The sequence below is a fragment of the Mauremys reevesii genome, linkage group 6 (assembly GCF_016161935.1).
Source record: "Mauremys reevesii isolate NIE-2019 linkage group 6, ASM1616193v1, whole genome shotgun sequence".
In the NCBI taxonomy this organism is placed as follows: domain Eukaryota; kingdom Metazoa; phylum Chordata; order Testudines; family Geoemydidae; genus Mauremys; species Mauremys reevesii.
In genome coordinates, this window is record NC_052628.1 from 31,125,599 (window position 1) to 31,140,324 (window position 14,726).

A 14,726-nucleotide genomic window follows, 5' to 3' on the forward strand; every position below is an offset into this window, starting at 1 on the left:
TATGAATCCATAGTCACAGTTTTTGCCTCAGACTCTATTAAGAATGTATGTGCTACACTTTCAAAGAAAACATCCTTTTGTAGGGTTGGTGTAATATGCCTTTTAGTGCAAAGAAAACTGAAAAATGAGCCAAAACTCCTACTGAGCAGGATCGAACCTCAACTTCATAATTATCACATCTATCACATCACAGCATTATCCACATCTAGGTCCATATACTTCCCCCAATATGATGTCCAGCTCCTATTGATATTAATGGAAATTGTACTCATAGATCAAGGAAAGCTTAAGCATTCTTATTTTCAGAAAAGCCTCATGCTAAGGATGCACTAAATAAAGTTGGACCTGTGGTTACCACATTTGTAAGTAAATACCATTCCTAGTAATTGTGCCAAAACTACCTTAGAAAAATGTTAATTAAGACTCTAGTATCAAATCTATATTATGCAGAACCTATATGAAAAATGTAGTAGTTCTTTATTTCATCCTTGAAGTAATGTAGCAACTAAATGGGAAAAGAAACAACTCCCTCCTGCCACACACCACCAAAATAATAATAAAAAACCCCAATGTCCTGCCAAAGAAATTCTGTCATTGAGAAATTCACTGTTGTATTTTATCATGTTCTCAGGGGATGGCATAATGCTGTCAGGAGCCAACTGCCAATCCATGCATACACTGGAGGAACTACTGCCAGATGACAAAATAACATCTTTTGCTAGCACTGCTGATGCAGTCATTCTAATAACCATGGAATTATTCACAATGTTGCTTTTTTCAATTCAAAAGGATTAAGACTTCTTCAGGGATCTGGAAGGTGCTTTCATGAAATATGCTGCATATCACACAGCATTTCACAAAAAGTCTTAAGAATTCATGACAAACTCCTGTCATCTTTAATGAATGCAAGGGTGACTATTGCAATTTCAGGCTGTATTCTAGTTAACATAGTTCTTAGCAATGAAAAGTGTTTCCTCTGTAAAACTGAGCAAATTTAGGACTTGCCAGAAGTTGCATGCTTCCTAAGAGAAATATATATGAAATAAGCTTAAGCTTTGAATTAAAAATACAAAGAAACTGATACTAGAATGGCTCTTCATGCTGAAAAAATAGGAAACTTTTATGCACTGTTTCCAGCTCCCAACATTTTATCACAGGTCTTATGATATTTGGCATCTTATAGCCCCAGCTCCTGGAGTCATGTGATTATATGAGATGCTCAGCTTTCATTTAAAAAAAATACATTTCTAGCCTACTTAGTTGCAGGGGAAAACTTGAAAATGCAAACAAGTAAGGCTCAAAAGCACAAGGCAAATAAAAACAACTCAACTTTTAAAAAAAAGTCATGATTTTTATGTCAGCCTCATTGGTTTTTTTTATCTCAATTACGTCTTTCGGATGTCTGGTATTGAAAGTACTTTGCAAAGCAGTTTCTTACTCAAAGGACAGGTAGCATTCTGTTAGTTCAGTCTGTATCTGAAAACTTTTCTTTCCAAGTAGGCAGGAAGGACAACATGCTTCACAAAATTTGTGCTGATGCATTCACTTAAGAAGCTTGACAAGCAACAAAATAATAGTGTGTCTTCAGTCTCTTTCTTAATTAAATGATCCTTGTAATGCATTTCATAAACTTGGAAAAAAAGTCTTCCAGCTGATGATGTAACAATGCCACAGACTTTAGCAAATCTACTCTAAACACAGTCTTGCAAAAATAATGTCCACGCATACACTACTTATGGATTTCTACATGTTTTCTATGCTATTTTTACTTCATTTGATTATATTGTGACATAACTCAGCAATGTCAAGATTTTAAAATATTGTTTTATTCAACATATATTGAATATTTAACATCACAAGCATAAATAAAATACACACACCCACTTCTATTTGGCAGGAAATATGCAATTTGACTTGAAAAATCAATGATAATTTTGGGCCAGATTCTTATCTCATTTCTATCTTGTACAGAAGTTAAGAATATAAGTCTTTATTCGGTTTGTAGAAGAGGATCCACAATGCCTCCATTCCCAACCAACTCTTTGGCTCCTATTATATTTTATGATCCTGTTCAGAACTGTCCATTCTGATGGTGGCAATTTCTATATAAAAATAATTATTAATAATGGTTAATAATTAATTATATTAATTTTGTCTTTTGTTCCCTCTCTTGTACAAATTGAACTCAGAAAAGGAAATGAAAATCAGATCAAGAAGTTCAGCACATCAAGAAGATTAAAACCAAAAGTGAGCCCAAGCTTCAATTTTGGATCTTGACCTAAATTTCAGATCCACTCCCATCAAAATTTCAGGGCTGCTTGGAATGAGTGGGAGGGGAGAGTTGTACTCCTCTCTAATTAAAACATACACATTACTGCTTCTGAGAAATGTAACTGAGCATTATATATCATATTGACAAGGATGTGCCAGTCTTAAAGCTTTTAATATTCAGAAACTGGGCACAGGAATAAGGTCTGACTGCTGAGGATTCCACATTTTCAGTACATTCAATAAATGGTACAGCAAGTCTTGATTTCATCTAAAATCAAAGCAGATAAGAAGATGGACATTCAACATGAGTACAGAAGACGTTTGGGCTATAGAGCCTTTCACCTGTAGGTCACCAGTTCAAATCCAGCTCCCATTGTAGTGAATTTATTTTGTAATGTTTGAATTATGTGTTGATTATGCTGTGCAGTGACTCAACAATTATTGAAAAGGGGTAGTGTGATGGCCTGTTCTCCCCACACTAGCCTGAGAAGGGGTTAATGAGGCTGCAAAGGAGCCAATAAACGGGATAGGCCACAGCTGAGAGGAAATAGGTGGCCTAAGTAACCCTTGAACGACGATGGAGCCCAGCTGAGAAGAAACAGCCAGGACTAGTATAAAGCCTGAGGGCTGCAGTGAGGAAATTTTTAGCCACCCTCTGGACATTAGAGAAACCAACCAAGGAGATAGGGAGTAGGAAAAAGCTCAGGGAAATGGCAGCTAGATTTAAGATAGTACAGACCTTGCCTGCTGACTAGAGGGTCCCTGAGCTGGAACCCAGGGTACAGGGTGGCCCCAGTTCACCTGACACCAGCTGGGGGAAGTGGTATTTTTGGGCCAATGAATGTGAAGACTTTGATACCCCGGAAATGGGTAAATGCATAGTGCCCTGGCTGGAGAGCCAAGTCACGGCGAGTTGTGCAGTAGGATAGGGAGGCAGCATGAATGAGCTACAGAAGAAGCATCAGACCTGGAAGGTGCTAGTCCCCTATGCAGCCAGGAGCAGGCCCCAGAGCAGTGAGTGGACCCATGACAGGCAGGAATCCGGTGTTGCCATTACTGGTTTGATAGCCTCGGTGTCCTGTTTGTCTCCACTCTGGACCACCCACAACACTCTCAAAATTGTGTTCCTTTCCCAATGTTCTGGACACCTTTCTCTTTCTTGCTTTATACTGGCATCTCCTCTTCTGCATGAAATTCAGAGTTCTTTCTACTTTCAAGTTGCTATGGCACCTAATTCCTACCTAGAGTTTTACCATTATTTCCTTCTACAGCCTCTGCTTCCTCAGCCTTTTGGAGCCTGCTCTTTGTCTTGCTTCTATCTTCTTGCATGCTACCCCATACTATGTCTGGAAGAGCCTCTCAATTAGTGTACCTAAAGCTCATTAAACCCACATGGGCTATGATTCATTCCACCTACACTGATCAGCTGTCTTTGTTACATTATACTGCATTAAGCCAGGTTCTGCCTTTTTGACTGTAAGCCTCTCAGGTTAGGGAGCCTGCTATTTGTTTTACACAACTCTCCAGTTTAAGAACTCTGTATACTAATGACACCTTATAAATAATAAATAGTAATGCAAAATGAACTTGTGGTCTCAGATTCACAGGGGACAAATCAGACAGATAGTAGAATAATTTGGATAGAGGTGGTATATAGGGACCTGTGCTCGGTCTGGGGGGACTGTATATGCACATACAATATACAGCACATGAGGTACTATTAAATAATCAATATTTATAATTACCTCACAAAAACTATCACCACAGGACAGCTACGGTTAGCAATAACTGGCACTCTTCTTGGCAGCGTTAACAGACAGGTCAGGGCTAAAAGGCTCAGTCCAACGTGCTTCAGTTTAAGCCCCTGAGGAGTCCCATTGATTTCAGTTGAACTCCTCGGATGCTTAAAGCTGAGCATGTGCTTCAGTGCATCACTGAACTGGGGCCAGAGAGTTCAGCAACTTGCAGGGCTAATTAAACTCTTTGGGGACGTGGTTATATCTTTGCTTTTGTTCTGGAAGCACCCTTGGGGGAACAGATATTTTCCTTTTTCTCCTATATTAAGGGATGGCCATCAATATCAATACCTGTCAGTCTCTATGCAAGCACTTGGTTTTGCAGTCTCTCAGTGATACCAACTGAATATTTTCTTGACATCATTATGAGGTGGCCAGGCTGAGGTTTCTGTGGGGTATGGCAAACTGCATTAAAATGACAAATGATCCCTCTAAGTTATAAGGGTTTTCCTGGTCCTGATTGCAGAGTAGGGGGTCTGTAGGGAAGTGGGTGATGTGGGTATTATGCAGTCAGTCTGCAAAGAGCCAGCCTAGAGCAAGGTGGGGTAAGTTGTGCCCCTCTGCCTTACGGAGCAGTCTGCTTTCTTTTTCCCTGTTTTTGGTTCTTGTGTATTAAGGTTCTGAATCTGAAGAAATAAACTGTTACATTTCAATCTTCTAGAAAAATAAAAAAACATAAGAAATACTCACTTCTCTGTTTATATACTGTGAAGATAAGTGTTCAAGACCTTGTTGTCTAAGATTGAACACAGGAAATAAAACTGCAGCCCCATTTCCATTTACAGGTGATTTTTTTTAGTATTTACTCTAAAGGACATCAAAGCAATTAATATAAGGGAAAGGATTCAGTTAATTAAATATTCCATATATCTGCAAGATGTGGATGATGCAGTGAACTGGATGTACACATCATATACATTGCCAAAGTATCATTTACTGGAGTCCATAGTCTTCCTGGGACTTTCCCCGTGTATGCATTTTATTCTTATTAATGTTAAGAATATTTTGGATGGGGACATTATATAGGGGTCCAGTGCTTGGTCGGAGTGGCTGCATGTGTATATGCACATACAATACACAGCACATAAGGTATTATTAAATAATAATTATATACACATGCTAACATAGAAGAACATTTGTCTTACCCCCAAAAAATTTGTTCTGAGGTTGTATCCATAAATTCAGTAGTGATGGGGTTCTTCAGTCCCCCGCACGGTATGAAGCAGAGTCAAAAGTTTTGGATTGGCTGGGCTGACTCTTTAGATAACTCCTCCCACTGAAGAGCCCTTCCTGAGGGTCACTTCCAAAGATGATGATAATAGTATCTGAATAAAACACTCTTTCAAAATGTATTAACAATAACAGATAAAATTGCCCAACACTAAGAAGTAGTAACTGTCCACCCTCGGGGGTGGGCGGGGGAACGCATAACGGGTTGTTGCCCTGCAGATTTGTTCATATGGTGCACTGGACCTGTCTGCACATGAAGCTGGTATTACCCTCATGGAAAAGGGTTTAATCTTGAATGGAAGTGTTTTCCCCTTGACATTATGTGCCTCAGAAATCTCCCGCCTAATATCTTGCTAAAGAGGACCTGGAAACTTTCTATTTATTAGTCCTGTGGTATATTAGAATAAACAAAGCAGAGGTTTTTCTGAAGGGCTTTGTTCTCTTAACATTGATCTTAATTTCCCTCTGTTAATTTAAGGTGTGTCATCCCCTTTTTTTGGATCATCTGGATTTGGGCAAAAGAAGGGGAGCAACATTTCCTGGGACTGGTGGAAGAAAGAATTTCTTAGGAATGAATAAAATCTGTCTGCAGTACAGCCTGTCATTATGGAAAACACAGCTTTGAGGGAGGAGAAAGAGGGCTTCCAACTGAGACCCTTAGTGCAGCTGTTATGGTCACTAAAAAGTTCCTTTACTAAAAACGTCAGGAAATATAGGAACACTTCAGAAAGGAGTTCAAAAAGTGGAACCAAGAATGCATTCAATATTAGGGAAAGATTCCATAGGGATACCCTGTGAATAGGCAAAAATCTGATTACGGGAATAGCTTTGAGGATTTTTTTACATGAAGATGATGGGAGGAGGGAGATCGACTGTCAGCTGCCAGAACTGATGTAACTGACATGAGTTGTGTGTGTGTTGTACTGTAGCCCCATAGACAGACCTGCCTGTATTCTAGAATTCAAGAAGCAATTTGACAGAAGTTGATCCCGCTGTGTATCCTCTTGATGTGCACCAGGAATCAAATCATCTCTATATTATTGTATACCAAGACTTTGTGGAAAACATTTTGGAATTCAGTAAGGTTGATTTCACATCATTGGAGCATCCTAGTTTACTTAAATGTGACCTCTCAGTAACCAGGCAATCAGGTTCAGAGATGCCGGGTTGTGATAGAACAGATGGCCCTGACATAGTAGGTATGGAGTGGATGCTGCGGGTAGTGGAGAGGTTGCAGACATCTTCATCTCCTCCAAGTCTGAAAATGAGGGACTTTCGGCCAGTGCGGTGCAATCAGTAAGACTGTAGCCTGTTGTCCGCACGTGTACTGGATGGTGCATGTTACCAAAGGAAAAAGGATACAATGTACATAGAGCCCTTTGCCATATCTAGGAGAAGGCATCTGTTAGAGGGCTTGTTCCTTCACTTTCCTACTTCTCTGGTCCTTCTTGAGTGAACAGAGAGCAACAATACCCAAAGTCCGAAGGTGCAAAAATTAGATGTTTATTGGGATGAACTTCCCCCAAGCTTAAATCCAAGTTCCTTTTTCCTTATTTTCGAATCCCAATTTACTTCCTGTTTGCATCTAATTTATATAGTAATATTCTCAGCTATACCTTAACCAATCATTTTACTGAAATTTACCTAACCAATCCTAACATATTGTAACATGATTAGCTAACTAATTATATCCCCCCACCTTAATTAGTTTACACCCAGCAAAATTAATTATACAGCAGACAGAAACAATCACAGAACCAGACAGAGACCATCCAAATAAACAATAGAAAAGTGAGAATTATAATGACAAAACAATACAAAAGTGAGAATTTCACAACTACATCTATAAAAACATAAGGATTTCCCAACTATATCTATTGATAAGTGAGTTCTTACAAACAAAAAACTATTAAACTAAATTTCCCATTACATCTTCTAGGCTCTTCCCTTTATCTGGAGATGATAGGTCATATCACCTTTCTAACAGCCCCAGATTGCCTTATTTCAATATGACTGGTTTGAAATGTTTGAGGATGTGATTGTATGCTTTCCAGCTTATGGCTGCTCCCACTGCTTAGCCAAAGTTCTTAGCTTAAGAACAGGGCCTCAGACTATCACAGTGAGAGAAGGCCCTTACGCAGGCAGACAGTGATTTTGATTCTTTCTTTTATACCTCTATAACTAGCTAAATGATAAACATATACCTAATTCTTAAAGTATAGGCCTTTACAGACAGGCCTGAATATCTATAACCTAACAGCATCTATTCTCCATGCCTAACAATCTCTCCTCCTGGCACAGTAGTTGTTCATTTTGGCATTGGAGCTGCATGCAAAGAAATTCCACATTGGTTTCCTGAAAGTCTGGACTATATGGTTGAATGCCCTGTCAGGGGACTGGGTCATAGGCAGTCAGGCCTAGCAGTTGGAGCAGAAGTCCAACCTAGTTGTTGGCGTCTAAATGCCACAGCTAAAGAGTGAGACAGGGTCAGGACCAGAAACCAGGGCCAAAGGGCAGAACTGAAGTCAGAGTCAAGGATTGAGAAACAGTCTGAGCCAGGAATCAGAGCTGAGGGTCTGAACCAGATTCCCAGGAGTCAGGAGCAGGGCTCGTTCTCAGGCAGAAGCAAGGCTGGGACAGGACTGGAACAAGGGGTGCATGCAGGGTCTAGGCTGGAGCAGTGGGAGTAAAGCAGGAGCAGAGCTTGGAGTGAGGCAAGCAGCAGCTAGAAATTATTGCTGCTGCTAGGCTTAAGAACCGGCCTGCTAGCTTCCTCAGTCTATCAGGCAGCCAAGCTGACTCATTAAGCTCTCAAGAGTCCTGAGAAGAGCCTTACTCCTGACACTCCTTCTGATAGAGATGCCACTCCCACTGGTTAATGATTTTTGCACTTGAACCAATGACCCTTGGCTTTCAGTTTTCCTTTGATATGCAAGGCTTGGATTGACAATATTTCTCTTGGACCACCTGAAGGAGGTTGTGGCTTCCTCTTGTAATGAGTTCAATTGAGTGCTTTCTTGTCTGTTTATATTAGTGGTAGATTTGTCCATGAATACGAGTATGTGTCGGAGTTTAAAGTAGCAAGGAGTGCCTGAAAGGCTAGATGAATAGCCTCATGTTCTAAATGGTTTATGGTGTAATGAGATTCCATCTGGGACCACTGACCTTGTACCATGTGTTGAGTAGTCCCATCTCTCCAAGATGGCATCTATTATTATGGTGTACCTCTGTGGTTCTACCTACTGAACTGGCCAGAACCGAACCAGATATCCTTCTTAAATCTTGTCAGATGTGGCAACTATCTGAGGGACCTTTTTACTACAAAGGGAAGTCTTACAGTGTGAGCAGGTAGTACTGCAGATACCCGAGATGAAACTTTGCCCATGGGAATAAGTATGCATGAAATTAATATGGCTAGTACACAAAGTAAGTCCTTCTTGAGAGAGTGTTTACTGTGAAGAATCTTGTATGTTCATCCCAGAATGTGCTTCCTTCATGTCCACTGCGTAATAGTTGACTGAGTGGTGGACTGACCAGTCTCTATTTTGAAGTTGTGGGAATGAATTAACTGATTGAGTGTCTTTAAATCCAGGACAGCCCTGTTATCCCCTAATTTCTTTGGAACTAGGGAGAATATGGAATATAAGTGCTGACACTGTTCCTGGACTGGGACAGGCTCTATGACCCTGACTGGGAGAAGGTAATCTATTTGCCTGAATATAGCCTTCCTTTTGCATAGGTTGAGGGAGAGGGGAGATATCTGGGTAAGGGATCCTTTTGAGTTCTATGGCATACCCATTTGTCCATGGTGATAGCAAACCAGGTGGGAACAAATAAAGACAATCATCCCTCCTACCCCACCCCAGGAAATGTTGGAGGGATAATAGTAGTCATTGACTGCTATTAGGGACATTCCCGAAGGTGGTCACTTCTGGATTTACTTGATCTGGCTTTACCCTATCTATTCTAAGAGAATCTGTTGTCTCATCTAATATAGCTATATGAAGATCTGTAACACCAATAGGACAACCTAGAATGTAAAGACAACATAAAAACACTCTTCAGAGTTTTTTGTGATCATTAGCAAAGAAGAGAATTTTTTTTTGTCCCGTGCTTCAAAAGTGATTTTTTTTCATAGTGGTTTCCCAAAAGGTTTCTCTCCTAACTACAGGTTTGCTACCAAAACCCAAATATCTGCCTCCCATGTCCATAGTCACAGATGTCTTCTAGTTACTGCATTGGATGCCATCAATCTGGCAGAGAACCTGAGAGCATCAGATGAGACTTCTGAAATTAGAGCAGATGTTAGGGAAATTTTCCATAAAGAGGACCCTTGGCTCTTTACACCTTTTGGGAATGTTAGAGAGCAGGGATTCAGTATAAATGAGTACTGATCTGGCAAAAAATATGGCTGCTGTTGAAGCTCTGAGGGCTGCCAAGGCCACTTCATAGCCCCTGCAAAGGACAGATTCCATCCTTCTTCCCAAAAGTATCCGACAGGAAATCCCCTTCAGCAAGGAGAACTGTATCCTTCACAAGGGTTGACAAGGTGGTGTAAATTTTAGGTAAAGCAACCAAGAACACTTTTGATTGGTGGACATTATAGGAATTTTGGCTTTTTGGTCAGACACTTTGCCTTCACTGGGTTTTCCTATTCTGTCTCTGCAGCCTTAAGGAGGGATGAGAAGGTAAGGGTCAGCTCTAGAGCCCACTGGAAAATATTTCTGGATGTTTTCTGTGTCTTTAATTGGCTTCTTGTCCCTTTTTTATTCTTTTTGGCTGAATGCTCAGGGGAGATACCCAAGAAAGCTACCTCCTTTCTTAAAATAGATTCAAAAATCTGTGTAGGGAACAAGAGTTCCTGAGGATCCTCTTGGGTCTCCTCCATCTCAGATTTTGAAAGTGTATCATGTTCTGAAGAGGAAGAATATCTAGACTTACATGATTTCTTTAGTATATTTCTGCACTTGTGACCCTTACTCTGCTTATAGGGAAGATTAGCAGGAGAGAGGGCCAAGGATATGGAGTCATAAGAATCTGGGGAGGAACGCCTATGCTTTATATCATTATGCCTTCTGCTGGGTCTGATCATCTCATAAGAGGAGGCAGATGAAGAAGAGGGGGGCAGCTCCTCAGATAAGCTGTCTCACCTGTGGCCCCTTGAGAATCTGAATGTTTTGGGGTCCATTTTTTCCTGAGCCTCAGCTGTGGAAAGGAAAAGGGGGAAGTAGATGAGGAATGGCTGCTGTTTCCTCCTGTGCCCTGGTGAATTTTGTTTGTGTGGTGGCTGTGGTGTGTTTTTGATGCTGCTGAAGGACTCTAAGATGGCTACTGAGGAGGCAGTTCCAGGAGCCTGTTCTAAAATGGATGCTTGAGGAACATGAGCTCCTGGCTCCAAAATGGCGTCCATAACTCTGCTATGAAGTAAAGAAGGGACATTAGTGGAAAAGTGATTTCTGTGTGTCACCAGTGGTTCTCAAGATCCCTGAGAAATGGAGGAGGTGACATGACCACAACACGCCCACTGCGGAGGGTCCCTGGCAACATGTGCAGTCCCTTATCGCAGTGCTTTGGGTGGTGGAACAGAGGAAGGAAAGTGACCAAGGACTTGGGGTTTTACCCTTACTCCAGTTCTGCTGACTGGAGATCCTGAGGCCTCCATGGTTCACCATCCTGGGATGGCAGGGGGCCTGGTCTGCTTCAGTGGCTGCTGATTGGAGGCCCTGGTGTCCTGGCCACTTTTTTCAGTACCTTGCCTTTCTGAACTCTTCATTTGTCAGCAGCCACCATCATGCTGTCCTGTTGAGGCAGGCCAGCAGCCAATCACAGTAGCACCAAGGTCAAGGGAGCAAAAGAACATTTTTCCCCTTTGATAAACTTGGCCAAGGGATCTGAGCACAGGGTACAGAACCTGCTCTTTCCCCTCTTTTTTGCTTAATCAGCAATTACCAGGGTCTAATCTGTGAGGAGAGCTTGGTAAAATTCCCTACAATTGCCCAGCGTTCACTGAGGTAAATGTTAATGGCCTTTAAAAATCCAGTAACCCCACATGGAAAAGTGGAGACTCGAGAGAAATATCTTAAATAAATAAATAAGAAGCCTGCTATGCCTTTAGAGTCCGAGAAAATTCTGGAGGGGCTCTTCAGTTGGAAGAATAATCTGGAGAGTCAGCCCACCTAATCAAAAACATCTGACTCCGCCTCATACAGTGTGGGGAACTGAAGAACTGTATCACTACTAAAATTATAGCCCCTCACCAGTACCCCCACAATGAAAAGTGACACATACAATATTATTTGCTATTTCCCCAATCTAAATATAGATATACTGCAATTAATATAATATAGTGAAATACTGCAGTGTAATAGATGACATTTTAAATGTCATCCATTCTACATGTGGATCATGCCTACTCTCCTTCTGGTCGCACCTGTTACCCAATTTAGCAATGCTCAACAGAGACCTGCAGAACAGTGTCTCCATCATTTTCCAAGGAATGCGTAATTAGAGCAATCAACTTCTGCTGTGTACTCCTGCTGCTGCCTTCAAGATTATGGCAAGCACATGTGTACATCATCAACCAGAGACTGCCTGGCTCTTGGAATCATCAACCAGAATTTAGAATCATTTCTTATTTTATTATTTCTATGGTTTTTGAAGACACATTTAAGAAAGAAATCATAACCACATTATGATCATGACCAGCTGCCTGCTGATGCAATTTCTATGGTTGTCAAAGACACATTTAAGAAAGCACAAAAGAAAGAATCCTTACAATACTTTACATACAACAGATTTTTGTGTGGGTAGGGGTTGTTAACTAGGGGCAGTTTGCTTCCATAATGAATCCTCAAACTAAAATATTCCATGATCTGTCTCATTTAGTTTTTAGAATGAACTTTCTCTCCTACAATTATTTTCACTAATGCAGTATCTGTTTGGGGGAGATTTTCAAAGGTGAAAAGGGCAGTTAGGTACCCACAACCCATTGAAAGTCAAATTGAGACCCGTTCATTTTTTTGAAAATGTCCTTAGACAATTTAACACTTCAAAACCAGTCAGGATGTTATAACGCTAATCCAGTCTCAAACTATTTTAAATCTTGGTTCAGTCTTGCATAAAGGTGCTGAATTTGTTTTAATATTAAAATCCCAGTAAGTGCTGCTGTAGAGATATTGTCCAAAAAAAGGCTCAAGAACTTTCAGCATATGCTGCATTGATAACAGGTTGTCCAGGTGACAGGATTGTTACAATTCAATGAATCCCAGAATAAGTTCCAGTTTCAATCTCAGAAGCAAAAGTTACCAACCAGTCATTGTGTTACATATCCTACTGCGACCCACAGAGGCTGTGAAACTGTTACAGCTCTTAAGTACACAGGCTTTCTCTTTAGTGCAAGCTATAGAAACTCATCCATTGGCACTCTGGAGTTCTCCAATTCAGTTCCTACTGTTAGTCAAGTTATGTAGTGGCACCCAACATTGGGCTGATTGAGGAAGGAGGAGCCTTGCTTCCATGTGGGCTCCAAGGTCTGAGGAGATGTCTTGCTCTTGTAGGCGATGACCCAGATGGAGAGGCTAATGTAGGAGCTGAGGGGGGCTTTGACCCCTTCTGGAGTGGCGGGTCAGACACCCTGTTCAGAAACATCCTGTAACAGGCTTACCTCAAAGCAGATAATTGTAGTATCTTGAGAGATCAGTTGCATCTGCAGTTGGCCAGTTTCTCCTAAATTCAACCACACCATCTGATTTGTACAATTATTCCTAATCATCATATTGGATCACTCTGAATGCATTTATTACATTTATTTACTCTAAGACTTTGATTCTGCAAGTCCTTGCACAGAGCATTGGAGGGGTGTACAAAGCTGTCTATTCCAGCAGAACAAAAAGTGCAGGTATATGGGCAGCACAAGTCAGATTAAATGTCAGATGTAGTTCTTCAAAGAGTGGTAATAAATCCCATGGGCTCTTGCTTCCTTACTTGTGTGTGTAAAGGATAGAGAAAGGGTGGAATTTTGGGGCAGAGCATGGATAAATCTGAAGGGACCTGAGCTGAAGCAGGATCTTAATCATGCTAATGAGTTTCTTAGTGGTCTATTCCCTTCTATAGCCTTACTTGAGCTACGAGGCAGGTTTAACTTGATAGTTGGACAGCAGCGTTCTTGTGAATGTTCCCTGTCACATTCATTACATATTTTTATTTTGCATTTATATCTACAATGCTCTGCATCTGCACTGGGTAGAATCAAGCCCTAGCAAACTGATTCATGATGATGCCAGGATTCACGTTAGGTACATTTACACTCAAGCATCAAGACTAGTTGTGAAGGTATCAGAATTTGTCACTGGGTATCGATCTGAGAAAATAGGTTTAGGTTCAGTTTGGTTCAAGGTCTGACTGAAGTTTTTCTGCTGGGCTTACTTTATCTGAACCAGTCAACCCTGCAACAGTTTTGGTTAGACATAAAATCATTCATTTAATGGTCACATAACAATAAGCAATGCAACCTACTGTTTGCCAGGAATAATTTATTATACAAATGTTAGCTATTTAGAGACACAGTTATAAGATAATTTATTATAGTACAAGAGCCTTTATTCCTACTGGCCTTCTCGTGTGTCATACATATGCATTTTTATTCACCACACACTCTTTCACACAGACTTTTTCTTTAATTCACATAATTGTATTCACCCCAGTATGTACATCTGCTGTTTACTTATTTTGAAGTTGAGTTGTATATAACTTATTTACATGAGCAACTGAATGTGATATTCTTCTGGGGACTGGGGAGAAAAAGACCACAACAGTTATTGTTGTGGGGAAAGTTTGCTTGAGATTAATTTACCATGAATAAATGCTTCAAGCTCTACAGATGTCTAACATGCTGTAGAATACCTAGACATGTTGCAAGATCTATCACCCACTCCACATTTTGACTGCAGTGAACTGTGTGAAGTATTATTTTTAATGGCATAGAGTGGGTTAACCTTCAACAGCTTTCCAACTAAGTCAAATGATAATTGACATAGAAATGTAATGGAATGTAGAATTCAAGGCCTTTTGAGTTTTGTGGACTACTATCTAAAACAAATCTCCACTTTGCCTCAGGTGTGCTGATATGATGTTATGAACTGTTTGTGAGCACAGACAATTCTTCAGTAGCTGTTTCAGAATGCAACAGTCCTTGATAAAAAGTACTTGATGTGCTTTTGTAGCTTGATGCTCGTGTCTCTGTTTTCTTTAAATTTGTCTTTGGAGACAGCAGCCAGGTTGCTCTCATCCAAATTCAGATCCAGATCCGAACTTTGGGTGAATTGTGGTGAGTCACATCAGGGGTTGCAGACCAATTTTGATATAGCCCTTTTGAAGAGGCCAGCCCCGACTCAAGCTGCAGGGATTAAATTTTGGCTCTGTTGAAGTCAA

General features: G+C 40.7%; 1 long non-coding RNA gene across 1 annotated transcript in view; it reads left to right on the forward strand.

Annotated features, from left to right (window-relative positions):
- Window positions 1–8,511: 8,511 nt before the first annotated feature.
- Window positions 8,512–14,726, forward strand: part of LOC120407642 — a 69,544-nt gene continuing 63,329 nt past the window's right edge. The window contains exon 1 of the long non-coding RNA XR_005600149.1: window positions 8,512–8,723. This is a non-coding gene — a long non-coding RNA (uncharacterized LOC120407642). The remainder of the gene's footprint in view (window positions 8,724–14,726) is intronic.